The sequence below is a fragment of the Apium graveolens genome, chromosome 7 (genome assembly GCF_009905375.1).
Source record: "Apium graveolens cultivar Ventura chromosome 7, ASM990537v1, whole genome shotgun sequence".
Lineage (NCBI taxonomy): Eukaryota > Viridiplantae > Streptophyta > Magnoliopsida > Apiales > Apiaceae > Apium > Apium graveolens.
In genome coordinates, this window is record NC_133653.1 from 214,857,763 (window position 1) to 214,878,574 (window position 20,812).

At 34.9% G+C, this 20,812-nt stretch overlaps 1 pseudogene; it reads right to left on the reverse strand.

Moving 5' to 3' along the window:
• Positions 1-17,430: 17,430 nt before the first annotated feature.
• LOC141674467 (glycerate dehydrogenase HPR, peroxisomal-like) lies at positions 17,431-19,581 on the reverse strand (annotated as a pseudogene).
• Between the last annotated feature and the right edge of the window lie 1,231 nt (positions 19,582-20,812).

Genomic DNA, 20,812 nt, shown 5'->3' on the forward strand with positions numbered 1-20,812 from the left:
TTAATTGAAAACTTGCTTAAGTACTGACCGTTGTCTGATGTAACTTTCTAAACTCTGATAGTGATATGTCTGTTTATGTAAATATTCAATCCTATGAGGATACCTGTGCTAGATGCTGACCTAGTAGTCTTTAATAAACTAGGGATCCCATGTTAGAAGTAATTATTTCTGTGGAAATCTATTGACACAAGCAAATTCTGATATTGAGCTTAGTTGAGTTTACTTTTTCTATCTTATTACTAAGTCACAAACTAGAATAATGCTTCTAATCTGTAAAGTTCTGATGCTAGAAAATTTGTTGAATGTCCTAAGTGCTGATAAACCTCTCTTATCAAAAGAAAAAGAAAAGAATCAAGGATTAAAATCAGGTACTCCTTTGAGATCTAGAGTAAAAATGTGGAAGGAACGACCCAAGTGCATTGCCGGTATTAAGTAAATATGCATCAGAAAAGCAAAATATTTTCTTGGTGACTTTTCACACTCTATGGTTACTGGAGAAATACTCTGATAATAGCACAAATTCTGATAAGCAGTCGTGACTCACTTACACTGAGAAGCCACTGTAAAATGGAATTTAAAAAGATACACAAAATTAGCACAAAATAGTTGAGGTGGACTCAAGCATGAACTCATTCAATATTAGGTTTCAGAATAATGACAGATTTTTAGTAAAATTTTAGTTATGCCTTATTTCTAAGATGTACTAAAGTGAATCAGATTTTACTCTTTGTCTGATATTTAGCTTAATGCACACACTAAACACTCCATATGAATGATGAAAATTACTGTGGTGATCTATGTTATTTTAGATGAACAGTTTCTGTGTCACATTGCACAAATTCTGAGGACAAGTTCTGATTGCACGTTCTGATGATTAAGTTCTGAAGAATCTATATCAGAATTTGTGTGAGGACTTACTAAGATAGGCATTCATTTTTCGAGTTAAGAAATCATGTTCTGATAACTGTTAAGTTCTGATATAAGTCTAAGTTCTGATATTAAAATCTGATCCTTTACTTGACTTATTTGTGGATAAAATCTAAAAACAGTCTCATTTTAAATCAGAATATATTTGGGTAGAATATTAACAGTCCATATCATTAGGGATAGTAGTTCATGTACATGTACAGTAATGTTTACTTGTTACTTGTGCGCATTAAACCCTGACTTACACTTCCAATGACTGTTTTTCGTCTTCCCAGTCTAGGGAGACGAGGTAGAATTAACTCTACCTGTTAGCATTAAATTTCCTTGCGTCTTCTGGCATTCTTTTGCCTATATAAACAACCACTTCACATCAACCTTCACATAAACTCTTTTATCACAAACTCACCTTCATTCTCTTTATATCAAAAACACCATGGTCAATTACAACATGTTTTTGAACTATGAAACATTCAACATGGAGCTAAGCTGTGAAGCCTGGCAGCAGGAATGGCACGTCACTGCCATTCCTGATGAGATATGAGACTCATTTCCCCAGGAGGTACTCACCCACCACCTGTTCTTCTACATGGATTACCATCGCCATCTGGAGCGATTGGAGGAGGAAAGGCTGGAAGCTCTCCGCCAGCAAGAGCGAATCATCAGACTCGCTATTCTGTTTGTCGAGAGTAGGAAGAAGAAATGATTTATTTTCTTCTTCCTGTTTTTCACAGAAACACTCCATATGAATGATGAAAATTACTGTGGTGATCTATGTTATTTTAGATGAACAGTTTCTGTGTCACATTGCACAAATTCTGAGGACAAGTTCTGATTGCACGTTCTGATGATTAAGTTCTGAAGAATCTATATCAGAATTTGTGTGAGGACTTATTAAGATAGGCATTCATTTTTCGAGTTAAGAAATCATGTTCTGATAACTGTTAAGTTCTGATATAAGTCCAAGTTCTGATATTAAAATCTGATCCTTTACTTGACTTATTTGTGGATAAAATCTAAAAACAGTCTCATTTTAAATCAGAATATGTTTGGGTAGAATATTAACAGTCCATATCATTAGGGATAGTGGTTCATGTACATGTACAGTAATGTTTACTTGTTACTTGTGCGCATTAAACCCTGACTTACACTTCCAATGACTGTTTTTCGTCTTCCCAGTCTGAGGAGACGAGGTAGAATTAACTCTACCTGTTAGCATTAAATTTCCTTGCGTCTTCTGGCATTCTTTTGCCTATATAAATAACCACTTCATATCAGCCTTCACATCAGCCTTCACATAAACTCTTTTATCACAAACTCACCTTCATTCTCTTTATATCAAAAACACCATGGTCAATTACAACATGTTTTTGAACTATGAAACATTCAACATGGAGCTAAGTTGTGAAGCCTGGCAGCAGGAATGGCACGTCACTGCCATTCCTGATGAGATATGGGACTCAGTTCCCCAGGAGGTACTCACTCACCACCTGTTCTTCTACATGGATTACCATCGCCATCTGGAGCGATTGGAGGAGGAAAGGCTGGAAGCTCTCCGCCAGCAAGAGCGAATCATCAGACTCGCTATTCTGTTTGTCGAGAGTAGGAAGAAGAAATGATTTATTTTCTTCTTCCTGTTTTTCTTCATCGTCAGCCTTGCCCTGCTTCTTGAGCTAGGACAAAGGTTGTTGACGTTAGGTTTAGCAGCTTAGGACAATCTTGTAAAAGTTCTGATGTAATTTAAATTTCATGATTGTGTTCTCTTAATATATTAATGAAATTTCTTTTTTTGCAAGTTCTTGTCTCTGAGATGTTCTGTAATGCATTCATAAATTCTGATGACCATTTCATATTTTGATTTAAATTAAGTTCTGATTTTACATTATCAGTACTTGTTTACTTGATTTATTTTGGTCATTCTCACTCGAATTTTTTCAGAATATTGGTGTTGTAGTGAAAAATAATTGAATAAGTGGAAACAATTTCAATTTTGAATTAAAACTGAGTTACCTTGATTAATGGAAGTACTGGGTAAGTGGAACGGTTTTTCCTTGAAAAACTGCAAGTGGGTAAGTAATGATTACTGTTTTCCCGTGCCAATTAACTATTCATTATTACTGCATGTCTGACAGGTGTCCAACGGTTACATTTTTTTTAAAGTATAAGTAAGACAGAGAGAGGATTTTCTAATCTTTTATTCACTTTAATACTTTATCTCTCTATTTGCTTTTACTCTCTTTCTTCTCCTGACGTTGGTTTTTCATATAGATATTTTATCAAACACCTAACAGGCACTCTTAAATCTCGATTATTTTCATGGCACCTAAGGATTTGATCATTGATGGAGCTAAATTTTTTCCAAATAACTATGCTGCAATTCTTGATAATGCTGAAGCTCCGTCTGAGTTGCATTTTGTGCAAGATCTTCTTGCACACAGTGAAATTGGGTATGCATTGACCCAACCTTCAACCTTTTCGAGCCAACAAGTTCTGACATTTTGGAGGACTGGAAACTTTGATAATGGTGGTCCAAATGGTACTCCTAGTATTGTTTTCGAAGTGGATGATTCTACATATGGGGTAACTCCTGGTACAATTCGCAAAGCCCTACATCTACCAGAAGGATGTACTTTTTCAACCCCGGAGGAATCAGCTCTTAAAGAGTTCATGGCTAGTTTGGGGTATGAGCAGAGTTTGGCAAAGCTTGGGCAGTTGAAACGGGCTTATATCAGAAAGAAATAGAGCTTCTTCTTTGACTGCATCACTAAAGCTTTTGGGAATAAGTGTTCAAACTTTGATGTTATCCCTATAATGAGTCAGCACATCGGGTATGCTATCATTAACCAAACTCATTTTGATTTTACAAATGTTGTGATAGGTTTTATTGGGGATAGGATGACAGAAGATAGGAATATTGTCTACTTTGCTAGATTTTGTCAGCTTATTTATAACTATTGTTGTGCTGATGAACCCCAACCTACCACTGACTTAACTCCATCTTTCAAAATTGGAATATGAGCCTTTAATGATTTGGTAAATGTTGATGTTAAGAAAAAGGTGGTTAGACCTTTACAGATTTCTCAATCTGTAAAACAGATCTTAGTAAATGCTGATCCTGACACCTACAGATCTGTTTATCCTAATGTCCAACCAACCACCACATCTCAAACACCACAATAACCATCAGAACATACCACTCATACTACTCAACCTATCCTCAGGTCATATCTCAAATCATATCTCTCCACTTCACAGACAGCTCAACATTTATCCTCAGCACCTACTGTGAAGCCTTCATCTTCCAAGCTTAAGAGGACAAAGACTGTTCCTCAAACACCTCAGAAGAGAAGGAGGATTGTTTTGAGAGATCAATCTGATAGTGAGGAACAGGTTCCTACTTCAGAACCTGTTGATAAAGAAGCTGAGAAAGTTCCTTCTCAGAAGGATTCTACAATTGGGGGATCTAAGCTTCTCAAAAGGCTTAGAAGAATGATTGTTGATGAAACTCCCTAGAAATCCATACCTTCAAAGAGATACAAGAAACATAGGGCAAAAAGGCCAGTTTCAGATGATGAGGAAGCAGCAGCTAAGGAAGGCGATCAGGAATCTCTGATCTCACAAGAACAAGAATCTGCTAAAGCCACTGCTTCTCCATTAACTCCAAATAAGGAAGCTGTTACTGAAAAGGCCAACACACCATCTGTGTCTCCTAAGAGTGTATCTCCTGTTGATTTAGGCACAAGTGCTGATATTAATATCCAGAACTTGGTTGTGCCTGAAGTACTTTACTTAGAAGCTCCAACAACAACTAATCCATCAACAACACCTGTTACTGATGCTGCTCAAACTCCAGAACTATCTATTACACCTTCTCTGCATCTAGATGATGATGATCAGACTAAAGGTGAGCATCAGGATATAGCTGTTGATCAGAACTTGGAACCAGATCAGCAATTAGAGGATGATCCTGAAGCCTCCATTGCTACTCATACTGTTGTTTTATCAGAAGATACTGATTCTGTAAGTTCTGATGCTGCAAATGCTGGAGATACTGGTGATGCTGCTCCAAATGCAGATGCTAATGAAGCAGGTCCTTCAGGACATGCCCCTCAACAAACTGTTCTTAAATCTGAATTAGTTAAGAAGTTTGTTACTAGAGAAGCACCAGTGCCTTGGAGTGAAAATCCTGCAGGACAGGAGTGGACTAAGGAATGGAACTCAGTTACATGTGCTCCAACTGCACAACATCTGGCTGAGCACTTGACAAAAGCTGATGAAATGTTAAATACTGATGATTTTAAAACATGGCTTAGAGTCACTGCATTGAGTACTAAACATCTACAAGGTCTCCATTCAACTACTCATGCAGAGTTACATCACTTACGGGAAGAATTAATGAAGCAAGAACAAGTTCAGAAGATTGACAAGAAAAAATTCTTCCAACCTACCTTTGACAGAGTTGCTTATATTGAGAAGACTCAAGAGTCACAACAAGCTCAGATTGATGATATTCTGAAAAATCAAGCTTCTCAGCAATCTCAACTTAATGAAATCCAAGCCTCAGTGGAATTGCTTGTCTCTCTTCTCTTACCTGCTGATGCCAAAAAGGGGGAGAAAGTAATTAAGTCCAAATGCAAAACAGATAAGACACTGAAGGGGAAGGATGATGAAAAGGATGATCAAGGAAACCCTGGAATGGGTAGAGGTCTCTCATCAAGAAAAGCTGAAATCACAAGTCACATGACAAGTTCTGATACTGGAAAAAGAATTAGTTCTGCTACTGGTAAAAGGATAAGTTCTGATGAACTTTTAGATCTTGATGAATAAATGTCAAGACAGTTATTTCTTCAGGAAAATCCAGGAATGGACTTGGAGAGTTTAATGGAAGAAGAAGCCAGACTTAAATCAGAAAAAGTCAAGTCTAAATCTGAAGCTTCTGGTAAAAAGACACTTCCAAAACTCAAAGGCATTGTGATAAAAGAAAGGACAAATACTGAAGCAACAATGGCTAAATCACAACCGCAGATAGATCCAAGATCCAAGGGTAAAGAAAAAGTTGGTGAACCTATCAAGGTTTATGTGCCTCCTGTGAATGAATAAATTACTGATGAAAAGGATGATCTTGCTCTGACTTCAAGAAAAGTTTTTAAGACAACCTCTGACATGGCTCAAGTTGTTCAGAGTCAAGAGACAGTAAGTTCTGATATTTTGAAGAAGCAAGTAACCTCTGACATAGCTCAAGTTAACTTGATATCAGAAGATAAATCAAAGAAACTCCTACCAGGAAGCAAGAGATAAAACTAGATTGGGAAGTGCTGATGAAAGAAGAATACAGAACACTACCAATGATCCAACTTCCTTGAGTGAACCAGGTATTGGAGCAACTCCTGAGAGATTGAATCAACTGGAATCTGTACAAATGGTTTACCATACCTACTTGAAAGAACACATCTTGTTGTACTTCATGACAGATGGTAGGGTTTATCATATAAGGCAAAATGCTATTCCATTGAAGTATTTTGAAGAACTGGAGAATGTACTATTCTTACTTCAAGTGAATGACAGATTAATAGAAAGTGCTGCAAACTATTTGAAGGATCAGATTCAGAGACAGAAAAGGCTTTATTCTGTTAAGTCTGACAGCACATATCTTCCAAAGTATAAAGATCACAGGGGTGATATAGTTGAAATGAAGCCCAACATTGTTAAGATTATAACTACCTTTCTGGGTTACAGGGTGGTGGAATTCAATCTTGAGTCTGATAAGGCATATTTGATCAGACTGGATCAGGATATAAGAAAAGCTAAGATTAATGATCTCAGGGCTGCAATCTTTCAAATTGGTGAAGATACTGTAGAACTTAAAGATGCTAAAAGGAGGATGATTGATGAACTCAGATATGCTGAGAGATGTTTGTTGAAGAACTATCTCAGAACAACTCTTGACATCAGAGAGATCAGAAGATGAAGCCAAGTCAAGATCTACAACTGCTTAAATTCTGATATTTGTACAGACTGAAGTTGTTATCAGAAGTTAAAGATTGGTAAATCTTTAAGGACTGTAAGTTGTAGTTATCTAGTCTAATTCTCATGCATTTATACTTAATGTTTTTGACATCATCAAATATTTGTTAAACTTGTATATTATGCTAATTTACAAGTTGGGGGAGATTGTTAGATATATTTGATAATGTCATGGCTAATATGATTTATGTTTAGTTTTCAGATCTTACTTAAACAGGATAAATCAGTACTTACTGGAAGTCAGGACTTAAGGATATCAGTACTTATATTATCAGGAGATAATCATCAGAAGATGGATATCAGAACTTAAGTACTGAAGGACGTTCAGATAAGGACAGCAGCTGATTAAAGGAAAGAAGATCGAGACAAACATAAGAAGAGATATGCATGAAGAAGGAATTCTATGAAGAATAGAATATTTGGAAGAAAAGATATCTGATTGATATATTTTAGGAAGCAGAATTATATTCCATATCAATTAGCAGTTATCTTGTAACTGTGTAGTATATAAACACAGACATAGGGTTTACACTATAAGTGTTATCATTATCGAAAATATTATTTGTAGTAACCCTAGCAGCTCTCGTGATTTTTTTTCATCACTGAGAGGTAACAGTTCCATAATGTAACAAAGTTTATTGTTTCAATAAAGTTTGTTTTTAGTTACTTGAGTTATTAAAGTTCGATTTGATTGTACTTTACACTGTATTCACCCCCTCTACAGTGTGTGTGTGTGACCTAAGAGCCTAAGAAAGCCAAGCTTACAAAGAAAGGAGAAGTCACTGAAAGAGCCATCTGGAACTGTTTCAAGCAATCTGACTTTCTACCTTTGAATTGGTGCATCTCAGATGAATATCATTTTCAACAACTTGCTGAGGAAATAGTCGGAGTCTGGGTTGTATCTCTTAGGGAAGTTAGAATTTTCTATGAAGATGGGTCCTTCACCTTCCTTGACAGTGATTTAATGGATTCTCTTTCTCCCATAGAAATTAAGAGAATAATAAGTTTGCTAAAGGACAAGGATACTGCTACAAGGGCATGGAGATCAGTTATAGCTGAATGGTTGATTACAAGGGAGGAAACAAGAAAAAGAAATAAGGGGGATTCTGAAGAAAGAGTGAGGAAGTATGATGAGGAAATTGAGATGTTCATAAAAGATCAGAAGAGCTCAAAGCCAAAGGAATGAGTAGAATCTCTAAGGATGGGAAATTTCTAGACATCAAAGCTGGTGGATTCTCAAAATTTAGGATTAATTTACTAGACAATGGTTATCCAAAGGTAGCAAGAAAAAAAATTATAGAAGCTCTAAGTGGGACACCTATAATAGAAGAACTTGAAATTCTTGATCACTTAAAGGATGTTCTTACAGAAGAAGAATAAACAAAAACTGTCTTTACCTGATACTTGTAACCATTAAACTTTGTAAATCTCCTAATGTATAAAAGTGGTAATTCTATCAAGCTTTATGTATTAATTTCATTTTCCATTTCTTTTAACTTGGGGTTAGTATTGTTAACAAGCATGAATTTGTGTTAAACAATCTTCCCACAAATTGGGGGAGATTGTTGTGCAAGACATGCATGTACTTTAACAAGACTAAGTCAAATTGACAACCCTAAGTAAGTTGTATTGTAATCTTAGTTTGTATTTGTACTTGTAACATTTAGAGTCTGTAAAAATATAAAAGAGTAGACTGAAGTCTTTTTGTTTAAACAGTATCAAGCCTAAGGATTCTATCTGTAAGAAGATCAAGAAGATCATGCCTCAGAAGAATTATGAAGAAGCTTGGAGTTGAATAAATCTGTTTGGATAAAAATATTCTAAGTCAAAGATCTCTACAAGTCACAGATTTCGTGTTATAAAAAAGTCACTCGAGAACTCCAAATGACTTATCGAGAAGTCTGAAAAGCTTATAGAGAACTCATGGAGAGATATCGACAAGCCAAATTGAAGACATGAAAATTGGATATATCGACAAGTCATTTCTTCACTAAAAAACTCAGAGTTATCGACAAGTCAACATTCATTTGAGAACTCTGAGTTATCGATAAGTCAAATTCCACTAGAAAACTCATAGATATCAATAAGTCAAAATTCACTAGAGAACTCTGAGTTATCGACAAGTAAATTTGACTAGAGAACTCTGAGTTATCGATAAGTCAATAAACCACTAGAGAACTCAGAGATATTGATAAGTCAAAGTGAAGATATGAAGACAAGAGATCTCGACAAGCCAAATTCTCTTATAGAGAACTCAGAGTCCTCTACAAGTCAAATTAACTATGGAGTATTAGAGATCTCGATAAGCCCATATACTTATCGAGATGTCAAGTTCTCTATAGACCAAATAAAGATCTCGAGGTAAAATCTCAAAGTACAATTTGCAGACCAGTTCAATATTCAAGATTTACAATCAACAAACAATCCAAACAACTGGATTGACAAATCTACAAAAAGCAGCTTGAAGGATGTACAATATCAATGGTGAAGATTAACTAACAAAGGAAGATCAAAGTAAACACATGATGCTAAGATATGCTAAGCCAGAAATAGAAGATACACTTTTTCTAAAATGGAAATGACAAGTGACAGTTTACTAAAGTTAATAGCATGTCTTTTTGTACATTGTGTAAACCAGCAGCTAACTAAATTATAAAGTTAACACTGGTCCTTTAGTCAGTAGTAACAATTGAGATAGAAAATCTTGTAACACTCTCAAGAAGAAGCTAAGCTATTTATCAACAAAGAGTCTAGAAATTTTGTAGCAAAACATTCTTAATTTTAATATAAAATTAAGTGAGTTTTGAAAAGATATGTGTTCTTTATTATTGCATGTTTAATTTCCGCAGTAACACATTTCACTACAAGATTTAATTTACCTTTTTCAACCATAAAAAGTCTAGAAAAGCATAAAAACAGTAAAACACATTCCCCCCCTCTGTGTTATTCATTTCCTAACATCGTCCCTTAACAATAATACTTGACTCGGGACCTTTATGAATAATAATACTATTCTCATAATCATAAAAAGCTCAAGAAAAGCATAAAAACAGTAAAACACATTCCCCCCTTGTGTGTTATTCATTTCCTAACATCGTCCCTTAACAATAATACTTGACTCGGGACCTTTATGAATAATAATATTATTCTCATAATCTTATTTCTAAGTCACGTACTTAGAGATATAGATTTGCATATCATATTCCGAGTACATTTATTAATCTAACATTTTATCGCAGAAAATAAAAATATAATAAATTACTAAAGAATAATCCATATAATCATAATTAATAATCCAAATGTTTCATAACATAAACATACTAATGTTGTCTCTAGGACACAGACACTAACAAATTATACTATTCAATTTTCAAAATCTAGTTGCTTTGTGCAGCAGTGCAGGATCAAGTGTCAGGGAAGATGATTACGAAGGGGCCTAAAGTGAGACGTCTATTTTCTTTACTTCCATCACCCTATCGAGTGTCAAATAAAGTTTCCTATAATGTTGTTGAATGTAGTAATAAAGTGTGGCATAAACGGTTGGGTCACCCGAATCCTCATGTTCTCAATTTTTTGCTTAAATCCGGTGTACTTGGTAATAAGATTTCAACTTCTTCAAATAAAGATATAGTAGATTGTGCATCTTGTAAACTTGGAAAAAGCAAAACACTTCCTTTTTCACTGTGTAAATCCCACACCACCACAACTTTTGAACTCATCAACGTTAAAAATATTTTGTTACTTTCATAGACGATTTCACTCGTTTTACATGGGTATATTTTCTTTGATCTAAAAGTGAGGTTTTTCATGTATTCAAAACCTTTCATGCATTAATTGAAACACAATTTTTTGCGAAGGTCAAAATGCTACGATCTGATTCAGGTGGTAATTATATGTCTTTTCTTCAAAATCACGGGATTATATCCCAAAGTTCTTGTCATTCAACTCCACAATAAAATGGTAGCTGAAAGAAAGAATCGTCATCTTTTCGATGTTGTTCACACAATTCTTATTGAGTCTTGTGTACCATATTAATTCTGGTGTGAAGCTTTGTCCACAGCTCTCTATTTGATTAACAAATTGCCATCTCCCACCTTAAATAACGAATCACCTTACTTTCATTTATTTAAAGATGTACCAAATTATTCAAATCTACATATTTTCGGTTGTATTTGTCTCGTTCATCTTCAACCACATGAAAGGAATAAACTTAGTGCCCAATCAGCCAAGTATGCTTTCTTAGGATAGAGTGGCCCTCAAAAAGGTTTTCTTTGTTATGACACAAATGTTCGTCGAATTCGTGTATCTAGGAATGTAATTTTTCTTTGAAAATCAACCATTTTTTAGCACACAAATGATTTCAGAGGCTTCACCTATAACTATATTGCCACATTTTCTTGATACAACACCAAAAAGAAAGATTTAAACCTGGACATGTTTATAATAGACGCACTTTGGCTCCTCCGAATCTTCCTGAAGCATATGATCCTGTTATATCTACTTCCAATGATCATCCTCCTCTGTGGAGAAGCTCTAGAAATTCGAAACCTCCTAACAGGCATGGTTTTTCAAACCAAGTAGCCATGTCCACTACTTTATCTTTTATTGTTATCCCTACTTGTTATAAACAAGCCATGGAACATGAATGTTGGAAACAAGCAATGAAAACAGAACATCAATCTCTTGCAAAAAATAATACTTGGGACTTTGTTTTTTAACCTCCAAATATCAAATCAATTGGTAGTAAGTGGGTTTACAGTGTGAAACTCAATTCTAATAGCTCTTTGGATAGATACAAAGCTCGACTAGTTGCACTAGTCAATAAAATAGAACATGGCCTTAACTATGAAGAAACATTTGCACAAGTTGCTAAGATGACCATAGTAAGAACCATTATTGTCGTTGCTTCTTCTAAATCTTGGCCTTTACATCAAATGGATGTAAAAACTGCTTTCTTAAATAGAGATCTCTAAGAGGAAATTTACATGAAACTTTCGCATGGTATGTCATGGATAGCTCATAACAAAGTTTGCAGGTTAATATACACGTTGTATGGGTTGAGACAGTCTCCAAGAGAATGGTTCGATAAGTTTTGTTGTATTCTTATCAACTTCTCTTTTATACAAAATCAGTATGATTCATCTATATTCTTTCATAAAACACCGGCTGATATAGTCTTTGTGTTAGTTTATATCGATGATATTATCATCATCAGTGATGACTTTGTGCTAATATGAAAACTCAAAAGTATGTTCCATGATACATTTCAAATGAAAGATCTTGGGAATCTAAATTACTTTTCGGGTCTGGAAGTTCATTCTCGAGATCAAGGAGTATTCCTAAATCAACATAAATATATTAAAGATCTTATCGAGTTGGTTGGTTTAAAGGAGGCCACACTTGCTGATACTCCAATTGAGGTAAATGTCAAATATCGAAAAGATGAATATGAGCTTTTTTCTAATCCTTATTTATATAGACATCTGATTGGTAGCCTTATTTACTTGACTATAACAAGGCTTGATATCTCATATGTTGTCCATATTATTAGCATATTCATGCAATCACCTCGACATCTCCATCTTGCTGCAGTTAAGCGTATTATTTGATATTTAATTGGGTCACCTACCCGTGGCCTGTTTTCCCCCACACAGTCTGATCTTCATTTGACTGCATATAGTGATGCCGATTGGGCAGGTTGCCCAAATATTAGAAATCTACAACATGATGGTGTGTATTCCTTGGAGATGTCATGATCTCGTGGAGGTATAAGAAGCAAGATCATGTCTTTAAATCATCCACAGAGTCAGAATACAAAGCCATGTCTGCAGCTTGTTCTGAAATCTTATGGTTCTGTGGCCTTCTTTTTGAGCTTAGAGTGTCTCAAATGAGTCATGCTCCACTCTATGCTGATAACAAATGCGCCATTCAAATTACTGCAAATCCGGTCTATCATGAGCGCACAAAATACATTGAAGTGGATTGTCGATATATTAGGGATGCATTTACTCGTGGTGTTATCAAACTTCCTTATATTAACACCAATCTTCAAACTGGTGATGTCTTCATAAAAGTTTTGACGCAGCAAAGGCATCAGTTTCTTAGTGAAAAATTGATGCTGCTAGATTTACCAGCATCAATTTAAGTGGGGATGTCAATGTGAATATTCTTCTAACAGATTTGATGTATATTAAAAGATGTAAATTTACATTGATAGTAGCTGTAAATCTGCATAGATAACAGCTGTATTAAGCTGACTTTAGAGGTTGAACTAGAAACTAATTTCAAGAGATTTGCTAGGCTAATATAGGGGTTGATATTAAGGGATTTGGTCGCTGATTTGTAGCTGTAATTAGCTCTGCTGTACCTATAAATACATGAGCTTATTTGTATGTAAGATACATCAGAATTTATAGTATTTTCTTGTATCTTTGTCATCCAAGTAGTGGTTTGAGAAACTAGGAGCTTTGTTAGTCCAATTGGGTTTTCAACGGACCATTGCTGGTTATTCTCTTTTCGTATTGAAGAATCAAACAAGCTTTGTTATGGCTTTAGTATATATAGATGATATTCTTCTTACGGGGACAGATTTTACATTGATTCTTAATATCAAATCAGTTATTCACTCCAAATTTACCATTAAAGGCTAGGGTTTGATCAAGTATTATCTGGGATTAGAGGTTCATATAATGATAAAGGTATCTATTTGCATCAACATAAGTTTGTTCATGACTTATTGTTAGAATCTGGATTATTAGATGATAAGCCTTTGTCTTTATATGTTGACTACACTGTCAAGTTGTCTAATGAAGATGGAGACTTACTAACTGATGCTACACTATCAAGTTGTCTAATGAAGATGGAGACTTACTAACTGATGTTGATGCTACTATGTATAGAATATTCATTGGCAACTGTTATACCTCACTACTTTGAAGCGTGGTATAATTTATATTGTTAATCATCTTAGCCAGTTTTTGTATGCTCCAAGAATTTCTCACTTGGTTGTTGTTCAGAGAGTTTTAAGATACCTTAAAGGAACTACTTTTCAAGGTCTTTTCTATCCATCTAAATCATTTCTTAATCTTGTTGACTATTATGATGGTGATTGGGGTACTTGCTTAAAAACATCCAGAAATGTGACTGGAGTATGTCTTATGCTTGGTGATTGCTTGGTAGCTTGGTTTTCCAGGAAACAAAAAGTGATTTCTAAATCTACAACTGAAACTGAAGTAAGAGCTATTGTCGAAACTACTTGTGAGTTGTCATGGATGCACCTTTTTCTTTCGAATTACATGTTCCTCAACCTGCTTCAACTGTCATTCATTGTGACAATCAACAGCTCTTGATATTGCTGTCAATCATGTCTTTCATCCTAAGACAAAACACTTTATTATAGATTGTCATTTTGTCAGAGAAAAGGTTTAAGCTCAAGCCATCACTCCTGTTTATGTTCCTAGCAATTCCCAACTAACAGAAATCTTCACTAATTGACCATAGATGCACACCGGCTATTCTCTCCAGATTGAATGTTAAAAGAATTCGTTCAATCGGGGGAATATTGAACTAATATGAGCCACAATAAGGATAAAATTTTCTTTTTCTTATTGTACGAACAAAATAGTCTTTTTACCAGTGTTATTTGAGTATTCCTGCTTAAAATTTGTTGTTCTGTTGATATATCCACAGATGTGTAGATGACTATTTGATTTAATATTTTTGATGAGATGTAATGTTCTTCTCGGTTCTTATTCTCCTTTTGTGTTCTTCGATATTTTTACAGTTTTATCATTCTCATTAAACTTAAGAATGTTAAGAGGTGGGAATTAATTGAAATAATTGATAAGCCAAATATTAATAATTGAATATAGCTTTTTTTGAATAATCAAGTTTATATGTCGGACAAATACGAAAATCTAACTAATTGCTGTAATTAACACTTGAATTATTGTATCGTGTTCTTATTCGAATTTAGGCCAGTGAAGTCTTTATATTAGTGATATTACTTGGAATTTGACTAATTTTTTTTTCTAAAAAAGCTTTTTAACCAAAATTATTCCCAAACTCGGTTTATGAATCGGATAATCATATAGGGGACAAATAAATAGGAACTTCCCAGAGCTCTTTTTTTTACTTCTTTTACGTCCAGAGCCAAAGAAAAGAGAGTGAAATGACAGAACTGCCCCATGTATGCACATTAACAGGCCTGAAAAGAAATCAACAGAAAATAAAAAATTGAGTTCTGAAAATAACATTTACCTTCTATTTATCTATGTTTAAAAATGTTGATTATACCTGTCAAAAAATTGGGAATGAAAAAAAAACAAAGCTGATTATATTTTAAGATCTTGTGTGTAGTCTACATTGACCCACAAATTGCTTTACAGTTTAGATATTGGCTGCTTCCATAATTCCATTGTTTTGTTTTTGTTTGGTTGTTCCCTTCCCGTTGAGGATCACGAGGGTGTTACTAAAGTTCTACATCCGTTAATGATTTTAACACTTTGATTTGATTTTTATCGTACAACAATCAAGATCATTTCCCCGAATTACTCATTCCTACCATTCCTACAAATTATTTAAAACCAGTTGGGTAGTGCCGATGTTGCCGAAATTTTAAAGATAAGGATCGGAGTTTGTTGTTATCAACTCCCAGCCGTTATTTGAAAGCGCGACATCACAGATTGTGTGTACTGGAATTGTTGTGTTATTGACAATAGTCCAGTTTGCATAATTAAAAACAATGCGTCACTTGTCAATAATTGGTGTGTTATTGACAATGTCTCTCTGCATCTTGGTACTTGCCTATTAACTTTCTTTTACAAATGTCCACCACAATAATACATGACTCCTAGTATTTATTTTGCTTCTGCAACAGTCTAACCCAATTTTGTATAACTAAATCGTGAAACACAAGAGAATACTAGCATAGCATTTTGCACATAAAGAGGAACTGTGATGTGAAGGGAGATGAACATGAACTTGTCCATCGTTTCTTCATGGGATGTCAGAAATTGAACTTTTTTAATGATAGGTGGTTTCCTAAGCGCGTTTAACAATCAACTTTGTAAACGATAGTACTATTTGATTACTAAACAAAAATCAGACAGAATCAATTATACCTTAATTATTTGAATAATGATTTGATTTTAGTGATAAAGAAATAACTGGAAAATGAGAGTGGTGAAGATAAAATAGTGGTCATTAGTAAAATTCTGACAAATAATAATTGCAAAAAATGGGAGAGAAGGGGGGGTTCGACTGCAGACTGCTCTGTTCTCGGGTAATGGAGAGTCGCACCTGCAGGTCTGCACTTTTCTCCAACTTTATTTTACAGGCAAAGGCAAAGACTCGTTCTTCCTCTCTCTCCCTTCCTACTACTTTTTGTTTTTTCCAAATGCTTCTGTAACGGTCCCCTTTTCTCCTTTTTCCTGTAACGCTCCTTTCCATTTTGTTTTTTTTTTTTGTTCATTTTAACTAACATTTTGTTAATCTTGTTTCTTACTTCTCAACTTATGTTCTCTTTCGTTTTCTTAACTTGTTAATCTAATCCTTGATTATTGCTATTAACAAACACAAGTCATCTTTAACAAATAATTGTGGACGAGTCGGCGATAAAAATCTTATCTTTCAATGTATTTGAGTTCGGTGCTTATTTCTTTTCTTGCTAAAAGGAAAAAAAATATTAGAATATGTGGACTTAACAATAATAAAAGACATATCTTAAATGTATTTGAGTTCGGTTTGTTTTCTTGTTAAAAGGGAAAAAGATATTAGAGGAAGTAGATATTAAGAAGGGTTGTTTGATTTTGGTTCACAAAGTTGGAAACATGGTTGTTAGAGTAAGTCCAATACTAATACAAAATAACTATATTTATTATTGTAATATGTAATTAAAAAATATTTTTTGGTGTTAAAATAAAAGTTGCATTTGAATGTTAGTTTCATAATTAGTTTCAAATTTTCATAAATCCTTTAACTTGTACATAATTTAATATTATTTTGATAATTTGTGATGTACAAAACAATAATTATTTAACTTTTTTTCTCTATTTATAATAATAGATGATGTGGTAAAAATATATATATGCATCCTTAATTTTAAATATAAAATAAAGGATGCAAATATTTGCATCACTCATTTAAAATTGAATACTTTTGTATTTGATGTTATAATATAACAATGGTGTATTGTGACTTGCTGTTATGATTTGTACCTTAGGAACAACAGTAAGTTGATTCAAAAGGTTTATCCAAACTGTGAGAGTTGTCAATTTCATTCTGCCAACCAGTCCTTTTTCAGCAGCCCAAATTATATTCGGTTGCTCCTGTCTCTAAGTAGGAGCAACCACGCTCCTCATGTCATCTTTTTTACGAAGTAATACGAGGGACAGCAAATTTCAGCCAAAATGTCTCTGTCTATATCCACAGTTAGATGTAAAAACTCAATTTAAAAAATTTCACCTTCATCTTTGAAAGCCTCTATTGTTTAGTAGTTTTATCCAATACTGGATGCAAACTTATCTACAATGACGGTCACTTAAACTCAAGGTCTCTTAGGAATTGGGCATATGCCTTGAAGATTTTTATTACAATTCTCACCGGATCAGCCTCTTGGAGCACCTCCTCCATGGATGCTGCTTCTTTTCCCAGTTAGAGGTTGCTCACTGTTTGCTTTCAGAAAATGCCCATATGCTGGGAATGAGGAACCATTGTATATTGAGAAAGAACCGGAAAATTTGCACACCATTTCTATGTAAAGACTTTTTGACTTAAACTTGCCTGTTACAAACTTCTCTAGACGTGTCGCTTAGTTCAGGTCATAGAATATGAGGTTCAGTTTAAACCCTTCAATCTGCCACATGAAAGAAAAAACATTAGTTTTGCCTGACAATCATGATCTACTTACATGATTCTGCAGGATTAAGATCAGAACCTCATTCACAATAAATTTGGACAAACGAAGACACTGACAGAACAAGGGAAGGCTATGTAATTGCAAGTCCTTGTCATGGACGTATTAGTTATGGTCGACTGAAAATATCTTAAAAATATGCAGCATGTTGAAGTTCCCACAAGAAATGTCATCATGGTATTATACTGCTTTGTTTTGATTAAATACCTACCATGGACTTATTTGTGAAGAAGCAGGATAGTTGTATCTTGTACAGTTCACAAAACAATTTCACAGAAATTCACTCATTTTTATTAGACATCAGGTAACTGAGAGCAGAACACGTCAAAAGCAAGTGCCAAGATTGAAATGAATGTATTACCAGCACTAGCATAAGCAGATCCGATACGACCACCTCCAATCACACTAAAAGTCCGTCCCTTGAACAAGTTCTCAACCAACCTAACAATGAACTACACATCAAATTAAACAACTAGACTCAGACACGAAACAATACAGTGGTACACCATGCTGCTTATTGAAGTCATACAGAAGAGGAAGCCACCCATCATACACACCAGCCCTCATGAACTCATTTGCTTCAACAATTCCTCTAGCTGCACCTACTGAAACTGATACAAACAGGAATGAGATGACAATTGCTATGACTTTCTGGATGCATGTCCAATATCTTAATTATCCCATGAAGTTGATTTTTTCTCAACTTTTGGCAGTCAAATTTTTGTCTCCCATCATGCCATCACGAAAACATTAAAAAAAATTAGGTGGACTTCTTAACAATTTAACTCACACACCCACTTACCGTAAGAACACAATAGCATGGCTGCATGAGACAGACAACTTACCTAATAGTGTGTTCATGCCACTTACTCTACTATACTGACATAAGAAAACAAAATTTAGAATCGAAGCTCATATTTTTCAAATCATTATCATAAGAAGAGACAGACTTACAGGAGTGTTTCCAACAGCAATGCGATACTTATTTGCAGCATTTACATCAACATTCACTAGAAAAAAACAGGACAAAACCGACCGTCAAAAATGGTCGGTTAAGAGGCAAAACGGTCGGTTAAAAGGGTCATAACCGACCACAGGGCGTGGTCGGTTTTAGCCTGGTCGGTTATGACTTTTGGTCGGGTTTAACCCTCATAACCGACCAACATTGTGGTCGGTTAAGTGCCTGGGCATTTTATTGAAATGTGGGGTCACTGTGGACACGTGGTAACACGTGTGCACACGTGTCACCATGTCACTTAGTCATAATCGACCATTGATGGTCGGTTATGTCTGTTTTTAAAAAGTTGACCGGAACTCATAACCGACCGTGGTCAAAGTGTACACATCGGTCGGTTTTATTTCAGAAGCTAACTTAAATGTCATAACCGACCGTCCTAAAACCGACCGTCCTCTAAAGGAGACGGTCGGTTTTATGAAGAAGGTGGTCGGTTATGTCCCTTAGCGGTCGGTTTTCTGGTTTTGTAATGGTCAAAAGTGGTCGGTTATGCCTATTGTCGGTCGGTTTTAAGGTCTGATTTTAAAAAAAATTGCAGGTTTTTCTGCAGTCCCTATACAAAACCAAATCAAACAACCAAACAATATTCACAACCAAATCTCCAATCCAATCAATAACCTATACTACTCAAAATCATTCCACTAAACTGGTCGGTTATGACTAGCAAAATCATTCCGATAACCGGAGGATCAAACCATATCATTACATAATAAGCAATCTTAAATAACCGACAAAGTATCAAACCATAACAACGTATTAAATTTACATCCCATAACCATCAAAGTAGCAAATTACAATAGTCTTAAAACCGATCAATGAAAACTAATCCGACAAATCAACATCGGATGATCCACCGCCATCACCGCCGCCATCATCAAAGTCCTCATCATCGGAGGTCTCATCCTCAGACGTATAATCCTTATCGACTTCCATAGCACGCCGATTATTTTCCTAGATACACAAGTTTAATTAAAATAGTTAAAAAGAAGAAACAAAATTTACATGTGAATGAAAACAAATAAATAAACAAGAAGGTCAAAAATTATACCTCCGCAACACGAGCTTCCATCTTTTGGACGATATCTTCAATCAAGGAGCCCACGATATGCACGACCTCGCCACCGATAAGGTTATTCCATGGCAACCTTTGGCTAGGATCTGAGGCCTCGAGAGTGGTACGTATGAATGTAGTTGTCTCCGCATCAGAAAGTTGGCGAGCAAACCGATTTGGATTAGCACGGATCTCCGTAAGCACATTCCTCACGATGGCAATATATACATTATCGGGGATGGCTTCACGTTGTCTCGGAGTGGATGAAAATGAGCCAGCTTCATTTCGTGTGGAATCTCGGTACCGGGTAGCAAGTGTAGGCAAGAGATCGGTGGCCCGAGCACTGGGGAACCCCACCACATAATATTTTTTTCAGCTTTGTACCTTGGGGGACCTCCAAGGCTTCCATCCACCAATCCCACGGCTCATTCCGATCACCCGTTTGTGTAACCTCCACGGGCATGCGCTCGAGAATGGCGGCATATCGTTCCTACAAATTCATTTAAAACAATTAACGATGCATTTAAAATCAAATAAAAATACATATAAAATCACATATAAAAATGCATTTAAAATCACATAAATACATATAAAATCACATATTAACGATGCATTTAAAATCACATAAAAATGCATATAAAATCACATATAAAAATGCATTTAAAATCACATAAATACATATAAAATCACATATTAATGATGCATTTAAAATCACATAAAAATGCATATAAAATAACATAAAAATGCATTTAAAATCACATTAAAATACATATAAAATCACATATTAAAGATGCATTTAAAATCACATAAATATGCATATAAAATCACATAAAAATGCATTTAAAATCACATTAAATACATATAAAATCACATATTAAACATG